This window comes from Equus asinus, chromosome 3 (assembly GCF_041296235.1).
Source record: "Equus asinus isolate D_3611 breed Donkey chromosome 3, EquAss-T2T_v2, whole genome shotgun sequence".
In the NCBI taxonomy this organism is placed as follows: domain Eukaryota; kingdom Metazoa; phylum Chordata; class Mammalia; order Perissodactyla; family Equidae; genus Equus; species Equus asinus.
The window spans coordinates 40,719,959-40,740,317 of NC_091792.1; positions in this window are offsets into that span (position 1 = coordinate 40,719,959).

Sequence of the window (20,359 nt, forward strand, 5' to 3'; positions counted from 1 at the left end):
GTGAGTATTCAGGGGGTCAGGTAGCTGCTGCATCTTTTCCCAAGCTGGTTTGTATCTGCTTGTCAGTGATTTTAGAAATCCGTATGTTGGTGGAATTATCTATTTGCATGTGTAAACTTTGAGAACAGTTTTAACTTTTAATAAAAATGTCTTATTTTTACGTTTTGTTTTGTCTTTATTGGAAATTCACAAGGAGAGATTTTTGAGTGGAGCACTGGGTTTGCCTCCTTTGAGTTCATTTCTCTTTGCCATGGTTGTCTGGGGGCCTGGGACGTGGAGGGCAAGTGGCCTGTAAATCCAGGACTGCCTTCTGCAAGGAGCTCCTCCAAGCACGTGTGGACTCTAGAAACGCCTGAGGCTGCTAAGTTAGAATTTTGATTTGGCTGAAGCAGACCTTATGCCCCAATATTGAACAAGGGGGAAAAATAACTTAGGTTCTAGGTAACTACCCAAAAGAATTGAGAGCAAGGCTTGAACAAATAATTTGCACGCCCATGTTTATAGCAACGCTATTCACAATAGCCCAAAGGTGGAAACAAATGTCCATTAATGGTTGAATGGATAAACAAAATGTGGTATATACGTACAATGGGATTTAATTCAGCCTCAAAAACGAAGGAAATTCTGGTACACGCCACAACATGGATGTACCAAGAAAACATTCTGCTAAGTGAAACAAGCCAGTTGGCACGAAAGGGCGAGTACTCTATGATTTCACTTACATGAATGTTAAAATCAAATGCAAACCAAGACCAGACTTGAACATTCACTGAGCGGACAAAACCGGTTCAGTCATACCAGCAAAACTTAATTTAGCTTATTTTGCAAGATGAGTGAGGCCACCTTGACCTGGGTCACTTCCCCCTTATACCTCTGAAAATCATAAGTGAAACTTAAATTGTTCCCCAAAATTGGTACAAGGTAACCACTGTCCAATTCTCTTTCATTTAAGAAAATGCTAATATTCTAACCAATCCCCAGGAAGAATAAACAGCCACTGACTCCACGCTGTATAGGCTGCTTTCTAACATACCTCTGAGCCTCATTCCATGGTTTGGTTTGTGTGCTCCTGGTTTGCACGCTGTCTTCTTGGTGTGTGCACAATGAACTTTTACTAATTGTTACTTGAGTGACTTGTTGGTTTTACTTCTGTTTTTCTTTCTGAACTGTTGACCTGAGGTCCCTAGAGTAGTCACGTTCATATAGACAGAAAGTAGAAAGGTGGTTACCAGGGCCTGAGGGGAGGGGCCGGGCGGGGAGTTGTTGGTTAATGTGTACCGAGTTTCAGTTTAAGAACAGGAATCCTACAGATGGGTGGTGGTGATGGCTGTGCGACAATGCGAGTGTACTTTATGCCACTGAATTGTGCACTTAAAATCAGTTAAAATGGCAAATTTTGTGTCACATATATTTTACTGCAATAAAAATAATAAGTTGATGAAAAAAGCCCCAAAGCATTTTCAGTATCAAATTCGAAACTTTCCCACTGGAGAGAGTATGAGACATGAGGTGTGTGTTCTGCTCGGTGCTGTAGTCCATCTCATTTTTCTGCTTCCCTTGATCCCTTAGTTCTCATCAGGAAAACATGAGAAACCAAAATAAGTTTTTATTGTACTTTATACAAAAAGTAAAAATCTCCACTTTAACTGGAAAATTATCTTTATATTAAAATTTTTTTTTAATATTATCTTTAGTCCTAGGACTAAAATCAATGATAGAGAAACTGAAAGTGTTTTTATTCATGTGAAAATATTTACTGAGTGCCTAGGACCTGTTCCTGTGGCCGTGGGTACAGCAGAGAACAGGAGAAAGTCCTGCTGCCCTGGCATCTTCCAGAAGGAGGCACAGGGAAGAAACAAGCAAAAGATTCAAATAATGCTTCAGATACTGATGCATCCTCTGCGGGCAATTCAGTGGGGATGTGATAAACTGGGGCAGGCGGAAGCGGGTCCTTCGGGGTGGTCAGGGAAAACCTCTGAGGAGGTACATCTGAGGGAAACTTGAATGACAAGGAAGGGTCAGCTGTGCCAAGATCAGCGGGCGGAAGTTCCCAGCAGAGGACAGAGCACCGGCTCGCAGGCAGGAGGCCAGGGCGGCTGGGGCCCTGACAGCAAGGGCCACAGGAGAAAGCGGTGAGGCCACAGAGGGAGGCAGAGGCTGCCCCCATAAGGCCTTGTAGGCCACCAAAGAGAGCATGGGTTTTACTCGAAGTGCAGTGGGATGCCATTGGAGCATTTTCAGAGAGAAGGAACGTTGTCTAAGTTTTGAGAAAATCACTGACAGCTGAGTGGAGAGTGGGTCCTGGTTGTGCAGGAGTAACAGTAACACCCATTAGATGTCTGTTGCAAGACTGGAGATGCTGGAGAGGATGGGTTTGTTAATATGGGAACATGATGATGGGGTGGAGTTGAGGGGGCGTAGGGAGGTGAACCCCCTGATTGAGCTTTGCAAGCTGGGTCATAGCGGTGCCGTTGGCTAAGAGGGTCTGGTCGGAGGCAGGGGGTCGAGAGTTCATTGAACATGGTCAGTGTGAGAGACCTTTTATATCCAAGTGGAAACGCCCCATAGGCAGTTGCACCTATAAATCTGAAGCTCAGTGAAGTTTGGGGCTGGAGACTTCAATTGGGGATCTTCAGCCTCTTGATGGTATTTAAAGCAATGGGAGTGAATGAGGCCTCTTGGGGAGGAGAAGAATCTTGAGGACTTAGGGTTAGAAGAAACGGGAGTTGAGAAGGAGCAGAGAGGAGGCAGCAGCACAAGACTGAGGAACAAGCACTGATAAGGCCAGAGGAAGCTGCAAACTGTGGGACCGGGTCAGACAAGGAAAGCGTGAATGCTGGGTTTGGTGAATGATTGTCACTGGTGTCCTCGAGCCGTTCCAGCTGGAGCGAGTGGACAGAGAGGCTAGGAGGTGAAGCGGCAGCGAAGGTTGTTGTGCAGGGGAGCTGCAAAATGGGCAGAGCTGTAGGGGCCGTGAAGCTAAGCGGAGAAGGTTGCATGCTGGGTACGTGCTGCACAGCTAGACCACATTTTTCCCCCTCCCCTGCACCCACGTGTGACTGTTTTGCATGTGAGCAGATGTGAGATGTCAAGCTCTTGGTTGTGCCCCTAACGGAAGGATGTTCAATTATGTGGCAGATAAAGAAGTGAGTCTTAATTATTAGAGAATACTTCAATTATTCTGTGGTTCAATTATTCAATTCAATACCTCATTTATTCTGTGGTTGAGAGACAAGCAAAGTACCACAGCAAAGGCAGGAGAAGACATGACCACAATTCTTCATATACCGAGTGAAATTTTTACACACCAGTCCTCATGTATAGAGCTCATCATGACAACTATTATTACACTGGATTATGCTAACACTGGGGAAACTCGAGAATCACTGGCGTAATGAAGGAGGTGGAGGAGAAAACCGACCCTGCCTTCCAGGAGCTTCGATGTTGAGGGAAGACTCATTAACGAGCATATATTCTTTGGGTCCAGACTTCCTGGGGTCTAACTCCAGCTTCCCCACATTCTACACTTCTCCATGCCTCAGTTTGCTCTATGTAAAATGGAGATAATAATGGTAACATACCTCACAGAGTTGTTGCGAGGATTCAATGAGTGAGTGTTTAGATAGTAAACCCTCAACCGGCTGCCATTACTATTTGGTATAATTACTATCATCAATTTAAATGAAAGAACATGGATCACAGGACACATATGAAATTAAGTCTCAGGGTTGGGGTGGGGGCAAATGAGGCAGGCGGTTTATACATTGTTGATGAGATTATAAATTCGTTGGCAAAGTATTTTAGGTTCCTTGAAAACTCTTCTAGGAATTAATTCCTAATGAAAACAGTAAAAGATGTGCACAAAAATCAGATGTTAGTTTTCTATCACTGCCATAAAAATTCCGACAAACTTAGTGGCTTAAAGGAACACAAATTTATTATCTTCCATTGTCGTAGGTTGGAAATCCAGCACAAGTCTCACTGGGCTGAAATCAAGGTGCTGGCCAGGCTGTACTCCTTTGTGGAAGCTCTAGGGGAGAACCTTTTTCCTTCCTTGACTCCTCCAGCTTCTGGAGGCCACCTACATTCCTGGGCTCATGGCCCCTTCCTCCATCTTCAAAGCCATCAACGTGGCATCCCTCTGACCCTGCGTCCGTGGTCACATCTTTTTCTCTGACCACAGGTGGGAAAAGTTCTCCTGCTTTAAGAATCCATGTGATTGCACTGGGTCCACCCAGATAATCTCACCATCTCAAGGTTCTTAACCAAATTTTCAAAGTCCTTTTTGCTATGTACTCACATATTCACAGGTTCCAGCATTTAGGATGTGGACATTTTTGGAGCCTACCACAAATGATGTACAAACATATTCATTACAATGTTTAGAATGGTGATGAGTTGGAAATAAACATTCTGCAATAAGAATATGTTTAAATTATGGTACATATGGATGTTAATATCCTGGGAAGCCTCTAAAAATCATTGTAAGAGCATGACATAGGCAATGAAAGAAATAGATACAAAGTTGACATACACCACGATCCCATGCGAATATGGAGGGGGAACGGCGCACTGTCCGGTGGGGGGATTTGTGAGTGGTTTTCATTTTCTTTTATGTATCCTTTTTTTCTTTTTTTCTGTCTTGTCTATTATAAGCATGTATTACTATCACCCCACCTCCTCCCAAAACTTTTAATTAAATCTTAAGGGAAAGTATATATTATTTAACAATGGGGAAAAGTAAGTAAGTTAAAAATGAATGCTAAAGTCCTAATAAAATTTGCATTATGCTATAAAAGGGCAGAATTTAAAGGCAACGGCAAAGTGAAACTTTCACTAAGCATTCCCTAATAAAGGTCTTATAAAATGAGGCATGTAGTAATTACTTGTGCTTGGATTAAACACACATAAGAATGTCTTTAAATACTCGTACATCCGACACACAAAATGCAAGGGAGTCTAATTACAATTAATCAGAACCCTGGACAAGTATTATAAAAGTCACCTGTAAAATACAACTTTGTTACAATACATATACTATAATATTTATGCAAACTCAAATTAACATTTCAAAATAATTATTTCTGTGTCACCTAGACATTTGACCAATTTAATACTCCTGCTGGAATACAGAGAAGATGTCCGTAAAACAGAATGTATTTATTATTTACGTATGTAGAAGGTATGTAGTATTTATAAAGAAAAACTCCTTCTTTAGAAACTAAAAACAAACAAAAACTTTACCCAGTGCATTTCATCTGGCCAACTGCATGTTTATTCATTCGTTTAAGTAGATGCAGAACTTATTTAAAATCTTTAAAAAATGGAAGGAACAGATGCAGCACTGGGACCTCATAATTGTATAGGCTACAGGACTGGAGTGAAAAATGACTCAGTCTGTAATTCAATACCGAAAACACTTCCTGCAACACACTGAGCATGAAGTCCTGGTTGGACCAGGTTTCCAGATCCATTGTGTATTCTTGATCTGTGGTGCTATTGAGAAGAAACCAACCACTTGTTTGCCTTCCTGCTTTAATTTTTAAAAATTCATTAAATCAAAATAATGTGTCCAAATCCAGAATGGATTCTGTAGTAGTTGGGATAGGCTAGGTTCTGCTGCAGTAACAAATTGGTCCCCAAACAGGCACGGATGATGCTCCAGGATGACTGTCCCCTGGTGTGACTGCACAATCCACTTTGCTCTCGTGAATTTGCCATCTGCACACGAGGTCTCCCTGTTTTCCACTACAGAGGAATGTGCTTGGAGGGCTCAGCCTACTCTTCTGGGCTTTGCCTCAGCAGTCACGTACGGTACATCACTTGCACTCATAGCCCAGCTGGTGGGAACTAGTCATGAGGTCCCACTCAAGGGGAAATAGAGGCTTCCCTACGTCAAGAAAGAGGAGAGCAGGATATTGCCGAGGACTGCTAATGTTTAACCACACTTACACAGTCTTGGAGAAGGTTCCTTTATTTTTCCTCTAGTCTAGTTAGAGAGATTTATGGTGTCTAAACCCCAGGGCAGCCAATAGGGCCTGGGCCTCCTTCTGGGGAAAAGGCCCTAGAGTGCCAGCACAAGTCTGATTTGAAGCCCTGCCATTTTGGCTGTGCCTTGGGAGTTCCTCAGAATCGAGCTCCGATTCCCTGTGGTACCCAGCACCTATGCCTCCAGGCTTCCACATACTGGGAGAGCGAGATGCACACCATAGCTACCGGGGTTTACGTACCCACCAGGAGCCTATCCTGGCTCTGCAAACACCATGTGCGCTCCCCGTGTTGCCTTTATTTCAGAAAAATAAAACTTAACATCATAGGCGCAAATACATGTCAACTACTGAACAGCTATGCAAAAATAGTTTGCTGGAGAAACTAGTGTTGAAGCTGAGGACCAAGGTGTTGAAGTTTCCCTGCGTTAGGATGAAACAGTGTCTGTACTCACAAGGTTAGCGTGGGAAACAAAGTAACCGAAGTCTCTGAGCTTGCCTTGCAGAACGGCAGGAGGACCACTGACAAGAGAGTAGCTTGCTCACAGCCCTCCACCTGACTGAGCATCACACAGGAGGGTTGGGAAGCCAAAATGACCAATTGTAAGCTTTAGACGTCTCAGACTAAAAATCCACCACATGCAACACACTGAACCCGCCCCCCAACCCCCCTTCCGAATTTGTTCATGCGACCTATGAAGAAATATGAAAGGCAGTCATCTCTGCACAGAGGACTCTTAGAACTTAGAGGCCACATGCTCCCCTCCCCCTCTTATTTTCACAATGTGCTTTGGAAAAACGCTTAGAACTGCACGTAGGCAAGCTACTCTGTAACCAGTAGAAAGATAACTTATGTCCTCTGCCCAAACTGTTCCTTCTGTTCCAGATAAGGAAGGAATTGAGGTTTTCTTAGATTCCTCAGGAATGTTGCATTCAGCAGATCCGCTACAGAGAGGTGCCCAATGTCCTGTGGTCATCCATCACCCAACTTTTCTGAACCCCCTCCCCAACCCCGTTTGCCTTATGTAAGTCAGTTCCAAATGAGTTCCCTTTAAGATGGGTTTTTTTTTAGGGCAATAGTCCACCATCTTCTGATTTTCTAGCTTATCTCTTATTAAAGTTCTTTCTCTACCACCACCTGCTTGGCCTTTTTTTCTTGCGGTGAGCAGATCAAGCCCTCACTCGCTCTCAGTATGATAAACCTAGGCAGCCATGAAAAGGGTCATTGCTGGATTAATTCTGAAGCAGAACTTTAAAAAAGAAGTAGTGGTTATACAAGAGGTAAAATGTTGGCTTCCTAATAGGAAGTGAAAGTCTTATCAAGTTCTGTTGGGGGATGAGATAAAGGCTGAAGCATCTTGACGCCCAGGATTTCATGCACTGGCTAAGACGAGAAGGATGTTGGAAACAGCTGTGGGGTATTATTCTGGCTCTTGAGTGTGAGATGGTCTCCAGGGGCTGGGAAAACTGGATGTTCGAAGGAGGCAGTAGATATGCAAGTGTGAGAAAAATAAAGCCCAGGCCAGCGTGGTGTCAGGAAATGGATTTGAAAGGCAGGCCTGAGAAATGTTTTGGAGAAAGAGCTAACATCAGTGCCAATCTTCCTCTGTTTTATGTGTGGGTCACTGCCACAGCATGGCCACCAACGAGTGGTGTAGGTCGGCGCCCGGTAACCGAACCCAGGCTGTTGAAGAGGAGTGTGCCGAACTTAACCACTAGGCCTTGAGGCTGGCCCCAAAACTGAGCATCTCTTATGTTCCAGACTTTGTTTTTGTTCTGGGCATACCAAAGTGAACAAGATAGGCATAGTCCCTTCTGCTGTGGTGCTACTGTTATAGAGGAGGAAATAAATAATATACCAGTGTATTAGTTCTTGATTGCTGCAGAACAAATTACCCCCGAACTTGTCAACTTAAAATGACACCAGCTATTATCTTACAGTTTCTGTGGGTCAGGAATGAAGGCACAGCTTAGCTTGGGTCTTCTGCCTCAGGGTTTCTAACCTGGCTGTAGTCAAGGTGTGGGCTGGGGCTGCAGCATCTCAAGGCTCCACTGGGGGAGAATTCGCTTCCAAGCTCATTCATGTGGTGGTGGGCAGGATTCAATTTCCTGCTGGTTCTCGGCTGCCCTCAGCTCCTGGCCACATGCACCTCTCCAGCAGGGCAGCTCACAGCATGGCAGCTTGCTTCATCAGAGCAAACAAGTGAGAAGAACCAGAGAGAGAGAGAGAGCGAGCCAGTGAGATGGAAGTCACAGTCTTTTAGGACATAATCTCAGAAGGGACATCCCATCACCTCACCATATTCTGTTTGTTAGAAGAGAGTCCCTAGGTCCTGCCCACACTCAAGGGGAGGCGATTACACAGGGGTGTGGATATCAGGAAGTGGGGATCGTTGGGAGCCATTTTAGAAGGCTGCCTACCCGAGTCATAAATAAACAAGACCATTCCAGCTCATGTTCATTGTTAGGAAGGAAATAAACTGGAGATAGGATAGAGTACCTGGGAATGCTGGCAGGTACTCCTGAATGAGTGGTCAGGGAAACCCTCAGGGAACAGGTAAGCAGACCCGAAAGACGAGAAAGAGCCCACCTGGGGAAACCCAGGGCTTCCAGACAGAACAGGACGTGCACAGTGGGAGAGCGCACTTTGCATGTTTGAGGAGGAGAACGGGGCCAGGGACATGGAGCAAAGTGAGCGGGAGGGAAGCAGGTACCTGGTGAGGTGTGAACCTTATAATAAACCTTATAACAAATCATACGAGGTAAATACTGTCTGTGTTTTGAAATAATGAGCAAATTCCCTAAGATCACACAGCTTAGAAGTGACGCAGCACACAGAAGCATTTGAACTTGGTCTATCTGATGCTAAAAGTCACAGTTTTGCAACACCAAAACTTTGCAGTTCATTGCAGAATCCACTAGAAGCTGGTGATATTGGGTGATCAGCCACCCCAGGGGCCCAGGACAGAGGAGTGGCCTAGGACATGGGACTTTCAGGGCTAAAACCGGGATCGTTGGTCACTCTAAAGTGAAAACATGACCACGGGGCTCTTTGTTGTGATAATAAACCCAGGCTGAGCCAGCAGCCATGAGTCAGCCAGGCGAAGATTCAGCTGTGTCTTTTGTTGCCAGAAGAATTGACTGTGGCATAACCCTACCTTGTTGCTAAAACAAGATGTTTAAATACTTCTGTTTTGTTTCCTTCTGTTTTTCTCAAGTCATTCCTGTGAGAAAAGCTGGCCTAACACACAGGTGCAGTCACGGAAAGTTAGGGCTGGGAGAGCCCCAGGCTGGCCCCTGCCAGTCCTCAGGCACTGAGTAGGACCTGGGCCCAGGGCAGGGCTCCTGGCTCCCTCAGACGTTGTTCCCATTGGGCATTGTGCTTTTGGCGTTGTTATTTATACAGGTGCCTTGTGTCCCCTCCTGAATCATACCTCTCTCCGCAGCCAAAATGCTTAGCGCAACGCCTGCCTCATCGAAGGTGCTTCGTAAAAGTTCAACAAATGAATGACTAGACAATGACCTATGGGCAGGAAAGTGTGATGTTGCTGAAAATGCCATGCCAGCTAAAGATGGAAGCTGAGCTGTAGATATTTCTTTGCTTGGTTCACTTACCATACTACAAATTCTGTGACTCGGAGGTTCTCCTCTGCTCCTCACACCCTTCCTCTTCTAACACCTTCCCCTGCCTTCCTATTCCTCTGAGAGTGAATGATGCCATGACTGGGCACTGGGCCTTCTTCTCCCTCCCTGGAGAACTCCATGATCAGCTGTAAGCTTCAGCTCTATGCTGATGACCTCCTGAGAGGTCTCAGAGCAGGATGACTTGATTTAGAGATCACGGTAGATCATAGCCGCCTGTGATAGAATCCTATCTCCCCCGTGATGAACAGCGCCTCTCCGTGGGTGGACATACTTCCATGTCCCACGAACAGGCTTGGCCTGATGTCTTGCTTTGGTTATGGAATGTGGGCATGAGTGACAATGTGCCAATTTCCAAGAGAAGCTTTAACAGGCCCTGCATGGTCCTTTATCTCTTACTCTTTCCTTCGGCCACAGAACGGCATGCTCCGACAGGGCCTTCTCCTTCAGCCTGGGATTCGGAATGAGACAACCAAATACCTGCTCTCTCTGTTTTCTACAGCACATCCAAAGCTGATGGTATCATAAAAAGCACAGCATTGAAAGGTATCTATTTGCAGATGAAATCAGATCTCTAAGAGTGACTTTCTAGGCTGCTTCTGCCCAATAATTATTCAAAGTGAAAGGTAGAATTGATACATTTTGAATGAGTAAATAAAATAATGCAAAGATCCAATACTCAGAGACCAAGTAAAAGTTACCTCTGGGAAAGCCAAGGTTTAAGAGAGCTCTGCCTGCACCACCTAACCAAGGTTGGATTATAGAGTGTGGGGACTTTTAGTTTGAAAGACAAACTAGTGAGATCATCTATCTTAACAGAGCACCTAAGAACAGTCCTTTCAATATGGCAGATCATGTCACGCTTCCACTCAATACCCACCTGTGGCTTCCCATGACACTTGAGTGCCACAGCACCCAAGACCCTCCATGTTCTCACTCCCCAACACCTCATCTCCCACACTGTCCTTCTTTCTCATGTTACTCTAGCCACACTGGCCTCCTCGCCATCTCTCAAATACGCCAAGAAGGTGCCTCCTCCAAGCCTTTGCACTTGCTGTTGCCTCCACTTGACATACTTATTCCCTGGATAACCACATGACGCTCCTTCACTCCCTTTAGGTTTCTCTGCAAATAGCACCTTATCAGAGAGATCTTTCCTGACCATGCTCCTGTGGAGATTGTATTTCCTTGCCCATCATTGCTTTGGACAATGAATTTGAGCAAAGATCACGTGTCACTCCTGCATTGAAGCATTTAAAAGTCAATGAATAATACTGACATTTGCTGTCTGCAGCATCAAGAGAGCAGAGCACACATTCCAAATGGTTTGATCACAGGATGGTGCAGCCTACATTAGCCTGAATGACTGAGTCACTACCTACAGCAAAATTTCCCTGGAGACTTGCCTGGACCCACAGTGGACTCTGTATGTTTGTTACAGCAGCATAACCTAAGTTTTCCTGACTGACGCACATTCCTACATGCTATTAATCTTTTCTCCCTACACTATATTTTCTCCATAGCATTTTTTTTAAGATTGGCATCTAACAACTGTTGCCAATCTTTTTTTTTTTCTGCTTTATCTCCCCAAATCCCCCCAGTACATAGTTGTATATCTTAGTTGCAGGTCCTTCTAGCTGTGACATGTGGGACACCGCCTCAACATGGCCTGACGAGCGGTGCCATGTCCGCGCGCAAGATCTAAACCGGCGAAACCCTGAGCAGCCACAGTGGAACACATGAACTTAACCACTCAGCCCCTCTCCACAGCATTTATTATCACTTGACATATTATATATTTACTTGTTTGTTTGTGGAAGTCATTAATGCTGTTCACCAAATATTTCCATCTTTCTGTCTTCTGGACATGTGGTAGGATTGTGGTTAGGTGGGGCCATGTTCTAGAGTTTTCCTTTGTGCACAACACCTGGACCCTTTGGACTCATCCTGGGTCCCAGAATGTGGCAAACAGACCCTAGGGTGGCCCTCCTGATCCCTAAACCCTGGTGTTCACGTCCTTGTATAATATCCCCCTGCTGAGTGTGGGTGGCACCTGTGAGTTACTTCTAACCAATAGAATATGGCGAACATGATGGGCTGTCACTCCCATAATTATGTTACATAAGACCCCGTCTTGCTCACAGACTCTCTCTCCTTCTGTTGCTGGTTTTGAAGAAGTAAGCTGTCATAAAGTAAGTGGTCACTTTGGAGAAGCCTGAGTGGCAAGAAACTGCAGGTGGCTTCTAGAGGCCAACAGTAGCCTCAAGCAGGAAACTGAAATCCTTGACCTACAGCTTAAGGAACTGAATTTGGCCAAAAATTTGAGGAAGTTTGGACGTGAGTCTTTTCCCAGTTTAGCCTGTGGTGAGAGCCCAAGTCAATACCTAGATTTCATTCTGGTGAGACCCTGAACAAAGGACCCAGTGAACCCATGTCTGCCATGTTTGGCTCCTCACCTCCCTGCCAGGAATTAAGCTCCCTGAGGGCAGAGAGTTCATTTTGTTCACTTCGTTTCCCCAGCATTGCCTGGAACAGAGTGGGCGCTTAATACATATTTATTGGATGAATGAACAAATGGGAAAGATAGTTTTGCTTAATTTAGATAATTTCCCATAAGAAATTCATTAAATACAATATGCATACATATTAAATGTAATATGTATAAATATAATTATTGAAAACTCTATAGCAATTAAAACTCTGTCATAACATTATTACTGAGTTCCAAGTCTCATTTTGCACAAAGATGATACGATTTGACCCACAGTAGAACTAAATTTATGCTAAGTCAAAAAATAGGATAATATAAAATGGGTGTTTCTTAATCCATATATATAAAACAGAATTTATATTGGTCTTAACTGTGTCACGAGAAATTGGCTATTAGTATTTTCACCAAACTTGGAGAGTATGTCTGGAATAGTCTGACTTATAATATAGGCCACACAGTGTGCACGAAGTCACTTAGTGGAATCTGGTGGTTTCAAACAGCAGCCTCAAAATGAAAGTCAGGTAGACAGGCCGCAATTTGCAGTCAAGACTTTTCTCACATGGGCAACTTCATAAACATGCTATAGCGGTTTCTTAGATAATGGTGGTTATGATTGCCCTGAGCAATGCAAGAGAGTAAGAGGCAGTCAGTTTTAAATATGTGGATGTTTTGTGGCAAATGTTATATTGCGAAGTGGCTTCCCTCTGTCAACTATCATACTTCTGGATTCCTTTCACACCACTTGTGGTAGGGAGGAGAATGGTCTCCCAAAGATGTCCACATCTTCCTCCCTGGCACCTGTGAGTGTGTTATGCTCTAGGGAAAGGAGGAATTAAGGGTGCAGATGGAATTAAGCATGCTAATCAGCTGACTTTGAGATGGGGAGATTAATCTGGATTATCTGGGTAGGCCTTATAAGTGAAAGAAGGAGGCCAGACAGTTAGAGTCAGAAAGAGAGTTGAAGGTGTTATGCTGCCGGCTTTGAAGATGGAGGGAGGAGGCACAAGCCAACGAATGCAGGTGGCCTCTAGAAGGTGGAAAAGACAAGGAAATGGAGTTTTCCCTAGAGCCTCTAGAGAGGAATGCAGCCGACACCTTGATTTTAGCCCAGTGAGACCCATTTTGGGTGTCTGATCTCCAGAACTATAAGATAAAAAAATGTGTGTTTTAAGCCACTAAGTGTGTGGTAATTTGTCAAAGCAGCAATAGGAAACTAATATGGTACTGTCAAGCACAGTGAGGTAGCTGAGGTTTTACCCTAAATGCAAGCTGACCAGCTGGCCTGTCACAGTTCCAAGGATGCTGGCAGAACACACGAGCTGACTGGGTCAGAGAGAAAGGGCAATTCTTACTCACAGCAATGGCAGCAGCTGGAGTATCAGCATTTTGTGTGGTTCACTGACCCCAGATTCCCACAGGGCAATTTGAAGAGGGGCAGGTGACACCTGCACACCCAGTGGGTTGTGTGACAGGAGAGGAACCTCGAGCTTGAGGAACTCAACTCTTTCAAACTGGGCGGTGAGCAAGCCTGCCCTCTGCTCCCAGGAGAGATACTGTATCCTCCAAAGCTGAAAAGCAGTAATAATGATAAGCATGAGAATAGTGGTTTTAGTTTACAGACTACTTTTCACCTCTACCATCTAATTTAATCTTTTAGTGATCCCTTTGAAAAGTAACATTCCTGAGAAACTGAGGCCCAGAAACACTGCATGACACACTTAAGACCTCTCACCAGTCACACTCAAGACCGTAAGGGTGGGGCCACGATTTCCGGTGGCTTCTCCTTCTACTATTCTTGGTAAATAGATCTATTTGTGCAGCTCTTCATCCTTTGAAGGCATGAAACTCTTTGAAAAGAGTAAATTGCTATTCAAGCTCCCAGCCTGGTGGCATGCAAATGGTAGATACTAAATTCGGCAGATAAAAAGAACATGGGCTATGGAATTAGATGTCTGGAGTCCAAATGCTGACTATGCTCCTTACTGGGTTCTCTAGTCTCTCTTGAGCCTCAGGTTGCCCATCTACAAAATGGGGTTCATGATTCCCTCATAGGGATCCCTCATAGGGATTGTGCCCCACGTGCAACGTTGTTCATGTTGTCCTTCTTGGAATTCATTGCTCAATTTATCTCTTCCCCACAAGACTCTGAGCTTCTTGGGGGCTGGAACTATGACTTTGTGCTCTTCATCTGAGGAACTAACACCATGCCCGACAAAAGGACATACTGAGTAAACATTTGTTGACTGCAAACATACCTCTGGCATCTAATAGGTGTTTGAGAGTTATTGCACTCTTCTTGCCCTCCCTTCGCAACCTTTCTTAATGGGCTTCCTGGAGAGATGGCTCTGTGCCAGGCATGGGCCAGCTTCAAACTATAGGAAGCTCAGGTTCTCTGCAGCAATCACTTTCGTTTCCTAAAATTAAAATTTCTGTGAACCATATTATGCAAGAGCAGAATTTTAATGCAGTTACTTCCTGGACAGGCTGGGGCAGGACAGAGTTCTCCCTATGCCAATTCCTGGCATAGCTGGTTTTGGCCCAGTTGCGCAAGATTCTGAGGCTTCAAGCAGAACAATTCTTGCTGTGTTTCTGTGAGTGTGAGGGAAAACTTTCTCAGCAGAGTTACTCCTCATTCTTGGAAAAGAGAGCAACATCCATTCCTTCCCAAAGCCAAGGCCCATGTCTCTCTCCTCCGAGAGGGTAATGATAAGCCATTGTTGGGCCTGCAGACAAGGCCTGAAGCCCTCCCTTGATAAAGAGGCAAAACGCTTCCACAAATGAAGTTTTCCTTAAGTGAGTTCCTCCCACTGTCTTCCTCTGTCCCCTCCTCTTTGTGGGACTCTCTTCTCTACCTCTGAGGGGATCCCCCTTCTTCCCGAATACTTTTCCTTTACAGCCCGACTGAACCTACATGAGGCAGTACCCTCTGCTCCAAAATCGCACCTCCACCTCTGCCAGCAATACTCTCATTTTCTGAGAGGAACTGAGCTCGTCTAGTTGGTAAGAAAGAAAAATACTCATATTAAAGTCGAAAGCCCAATCATATTTACACTTCTTAGTGTACTTGCCTTTTATCAAAGGGGTTTGTTAATCCAAGTGAACATTTTCTGTGACACAATTTCCAAAGAGAATTTTTGGCCAGTTAGTCCTCTCGAGGTCTCTCAAGGAATAGTTCTTTCTTGCTAATGTCGGTCTCTCTGAGAGTAAAACGATGGTTGGGGCAGGGAGGGGGGCCCGAGATTTTATATTTGGTCGGATACATCGGATAAGGCCCCTCCTCACCCATTGGGTTTTATGCCATCAGTGGGCCGGTGACTAGACAGGCTTGGGACCTGATTATTTGAGTGGCAATCATTACCTGGTCATCAGCCTGGCAATTGGCTTAAGATTAGAAAAAAAAGCTTTTAGGAAAGAGTGGCTAAAAAAACTTACCCAGATTTCCACACCCATGCCCATTGTTTAATTTTCTCTCCAGATTTGTATTCTTTGCCAACACAGTTTTGAAGCTCTGCAATTTCTTTTGCCTGAAAGTTTCTCTGTCAAACGACCTGCAATTCCCCTTTCTCTTCTCATCAACCCCATCATTACGTACTTTTGTCAAACTATTATTACTATTTACATGCCTGATGTTTTTGCACATATATGGACAGGCAGCTCTGTTTCTCCAGGGATTTGCCATCAAATAGATACATTTATTCATTTGGCTCTGCTTACAAACCAACTCATATCTAGCACTTATAAACGTCAGGGACAAATGTTTGTCCTTTGCACATGGAACCTTGCCTGATTTTCACCTCAACCATATCAAGTACATTTGACAGAGATGGTAACTTGGCCAAGTTCACATAGTCGGCAAGAGGGCCCAGAGTCTCCATTCCTAACCACTGCTCCACACTGCCTCCCTGTTTGACCTTCATGTTGTCAGAAATGGTTTTAAATCACTTTGAAATATTATTTCTCACAAGAAAGAGTTATGGCATCCTAGCTTTCTAAAAGCCAGTCTGGACCCTTTGACAGACGAACAGTTAAGGTAGGACTAGACCCCATTGTACACATTGCATGCTCACGGTTGGCAAGGTAGTATTTCTGCTCTTCCCCGGTTACGTGCCAATGCCATCACTAATCTCAGAAGATTCTAGGGGTTTGGGAGTAGTGGCCACTTGAATCAGGAAACAGAAGGGTGACTATGAGCAGAGCAAGTGACTGTGTGACATTCCTTTCCCCCGGGAAAAATGTTCTCATGATTTTCATCCTGATCCAACAACAGTGTGATTAGACTGGCCAATCCTACAGCAAACTAGAGAAGGAACTAAGTTCCCATAGTTTAAATCCTAGACACTTCCAGAAAATAATAGCAAACACTGAGCATTTACCAGGTTCTGGGCACTGCACTCTGGATAAGAATTATCATCCCCATCTAACAGATGTGAAAACTGAGTCTTGTGATTTGCTCAGAAGAGGCAAGATTTGAAACCAAGTCTGTGTGACTGCTCCCAAAATGCTGGGAAGGGTTGTGCTGAGCCCTGGAAACCAGTTGGCCCAAATTTGGATTTGTGGTACATGGGCCACAGTGATGGCTGCCCTGAGTCAATCCAGAAGGTGCTTTATGGCAGTGATTCACAGAGAGGCCTTTAGAGCAGCACAGCGTATTTTTAAGAACCTACATTTTAGTATGCATGCAAGACATAAATGAAAAGCTGCAATGAGCCAGGAATCATAATGATGATGATGATGATGGTGATGATAATAATAGCTAACAATTATTGAGCTCTTTCTGTATGCCAGGCATTCCATTAGGCACATTGTATACATAACCTCACTTAAACAGGAAGGAAAATCAACTACCATTTGAGAGGTCTCATACCTGAATCAATATTTAATCATCATTTAACTTCCTTCTCGGACTTAAAATAATCAATGACATTATTTCAGGCAAGTGTTTTTTTTGCTTAAGATCCTCATGAGGCAATCACACTTGAATTGTGCAATGCATTTGGGAAACATTTGTTTAAAAAACCTCACAACAAAGTGGGTGCATGTACACACATATAACATACACGTACTATTAAAAATCCAGCTTTTCTACAATTTCAGGGTTTGGTCATGGTCTCATTGAATAACAAGTCTAGCATGATTATGAAGCACCAGAAGTTGTCTACGGAGCTCTAGTGAAGTGCATGGCACGTGGGCTTGGAAATCAGACAGGTTGAGGTTCCCAGCCCATCTATCACTTCTGAGCCTCCTTGAATATAAAATGCAGATAATACCTTGCCTCATACACTTGTTATAGGATTAAACAAACACACGTAAAATGAGGAACAGAGATTTTGGCACAAGATATGCTCTCAACAGAAGTAATTACCTCCCACACCTCCATCCCTTATTTGCATTCTACCTGCCAAACCTGACAGTGTTCGTTGACTTCTCCTTTCTTCAAGCTCTATGTGCCCCATTTTATAGTTCTTTATTTCTCAATTATCTTGATTCATTCATTTATTTATTCAAAAGTTTTTATTGAATGCCTACCATGTACAAGCTACTGGGTAAGCATTGAGGATGCAGTGGCGAGCTAAACCAAACAGAATTCCTGTTTGGCTTAGTGAGAGAGACAGGCACTAATCACACAAGTGGGAGGATAGATACAGACTGAGCTAAATGCTATGAAGGAAAGGAACACGTCCTTAGGCTAAAGAGTAAGGGAAGAGAAGGTGAGTAGAGACCTGAAGCAGAAGTAAGAGTGTCTATGGCAAGAGGTGATGGTGCTGATGGAGGTGGTGGTAATAGTGGTGGTGATAGAGTAATGATGGAGGTGGTGATGATGGTAGAGTTGACAGTGAGGGTGAAGGGAGTGATGGTGAGGGTGGTAGACGATGGTGGTGAAGGTGCTGATGATGGTGGAGGGGATTGTGGTAGAAGATGGCACTTACAACAGAAGGAACAGCATATGAAAGGATCTGTGATGGGTGGAAATTCCGTCTGCCTAGAAATCTGAAGGGCTAATATGGCTGGTGCACAGATGGTGAGGGGGAGAAGGGGCAGAGACCAGAAGTTTAAGGAGAAGCCATACCACAGACCCTTAGGGCCTTGTAGTCTATGTTAAGTGTTTGGATCCTAATCCTAAGAACAATTTGGAAGCCACAGAAGAATTTTAAACTTGAGTTGGTTTGACATGATCAGATTTGCATTGTAAAAAGATTATTCTAGATCTCTACTGTCCAATAATGGTAGCTATTAGCTACACATGGCTATTGAACACTTGAAATGTTGCTGATCTTAGTTGGGATGTACTGTAAATGTCAAATACACACTGGATTTCATAGGCTTACTATAAAAAAAGAATGTAAAATATCTCATTAATTTTTAAATATTGATTACATATTGAATTGATAATATTTTGGGTTAAATAAAATGTAATTAAAACTAATTTTACCTGTTTCTTGCTAAGTTTTTAAAGTTATACTTTTATAACCTTTTTTTGAGTTATACTTGCCATACATTTTTAAATGTAGCTGCTAGGATTTTTTTTTTTTTTTTTTTTTTTTTTGGTGAGGAAGATTGGCCTGAGCTAACATCTGTTGCCAATCTTCCTCTTTTTTTTTTCTTCTCTCTCCAAAGCTCCAGTACATAGTTGTATATCCTAGTTGTAAGTAGTTCTAGTTCTTCTATGTGGGACACCATCACAGCATGGCTTGATGAGCGGTATGTAGGTCCACGCCTAGAATCCAAACCGGCAACCCGCCGGCTGCTGAAGTGGAGCATGTGAAATTAACCACTCGGCCTCGGGGCTGGCCCCCTACTAGGAAATTTAGAATTATGTAAGCAGCTTGCATTTGTGGCTCCCATTATGTTTTCATTAGACGGGGCTGCTCTAGATGCTGTGTGAAGAAAAGGCTACAGAGAAGGCAGAGTAGATGAGACCAACTAGGAGGTTGTTTTTGTCCAGATGAGACACGAAGGTAGCTTGAACTTCCTAGTTTGATGGTAGTGAGAATAAAAAGTTGGATGGATTTGAGGAACAGTCAGCAGGACTAGGTGCTGGAGCAAGTGCAGCTGGATGGATGGTGGTGCCACAGGTTGAAATAAAGAGCTAGAAGGGGACCAGCCTTGGTAAGACATATGAGGTCAGATCTGGACATGCTGAGTGGACACGCTCTGAGACACCCAAGGGGACAAAGGCCTCAGGTAGGTAGTTGCCTGTTTAGGTCCTGAGCTCAGATGAGATTTCTGGGCAGGAAACTTAAATTTGAAAGGTATTGGCATACAGATGGGCAGAAAAGAGATTCCTTAAGAAGAAAGTAGGCAGTGAGAAGTGGCCTAGGACAGATCACTGGATTGTCCTTGATTGTCACTTGGGAACATGGTTGGGAAGGATAAGTTTGAAAAGGAGAGTTGAAAAAGAAAACTAAGTGTGTGGGGTCATGGAAGCAAAGGGAGAGAATATTTTAAGAAGGACAGAGTGGTCAGCAATGATATCTGCTCAGATGGGCTAGGCAACGTGAAGAATAAAAAGATCTGAGAGTTAGCAACATAGTGGCTGTTGATGATCTTTGCAAATGCTGTTTGGAGGGATAGAAATGGCAGCCAGACTGGAGTAGAATGAAGGCTGGGCAAGAAGTGAGGAGATAAACAGTAAATATGAAAAGCTCTTTTCAGAAGTAGGACTATGGAGGGAAAGAGAGAGAGGGGAAGAGAGAAACCTGAGGGAGATGAGGAATTTTTTGTTGTTTTTTAAAAAAATAAATATAGAAGAAACTTGAGCACGTGTAAACATTGGTAGGAATGATCTGCTTGAGATGCAGCGACAGAGAAGATGGGAGAGAGAAGGGGTAATAAGCGGTGCAGGGTTCCTGAGGAGGTAGGGAGGGAGGGCATCTCGACTGGACAAGGGGGGGACTCACCAGCTATGCTGGGAGGGGGCCCCCTCTTCTACTGCGGCAGGAGGGAGAGGACGGGTGTGGACGGAAGATTGGAAGTGGGAAGTTGAGGGGATTCCTTTGGATGGCTTCAATTTTCTCTTTGAAGTAAGAGGTAAAGTCATCCCTGAGAGGATGGGAGGAGGCAGAGACTGCCAGTGGCTGGAGAAGAGAGGAGAAAGCTTCAATGTTATCGCGGAGAGTGTAGGTGAGTTGGCTGGAGAAATGGAATAAATATGCCTTGTCTCCTCTAAGAAAGCAGGCAGTAGAATCCTTTTAGGTTTGGGATTTTGTCACATAGGAGACACAGAAATGTAAGGAAGAGA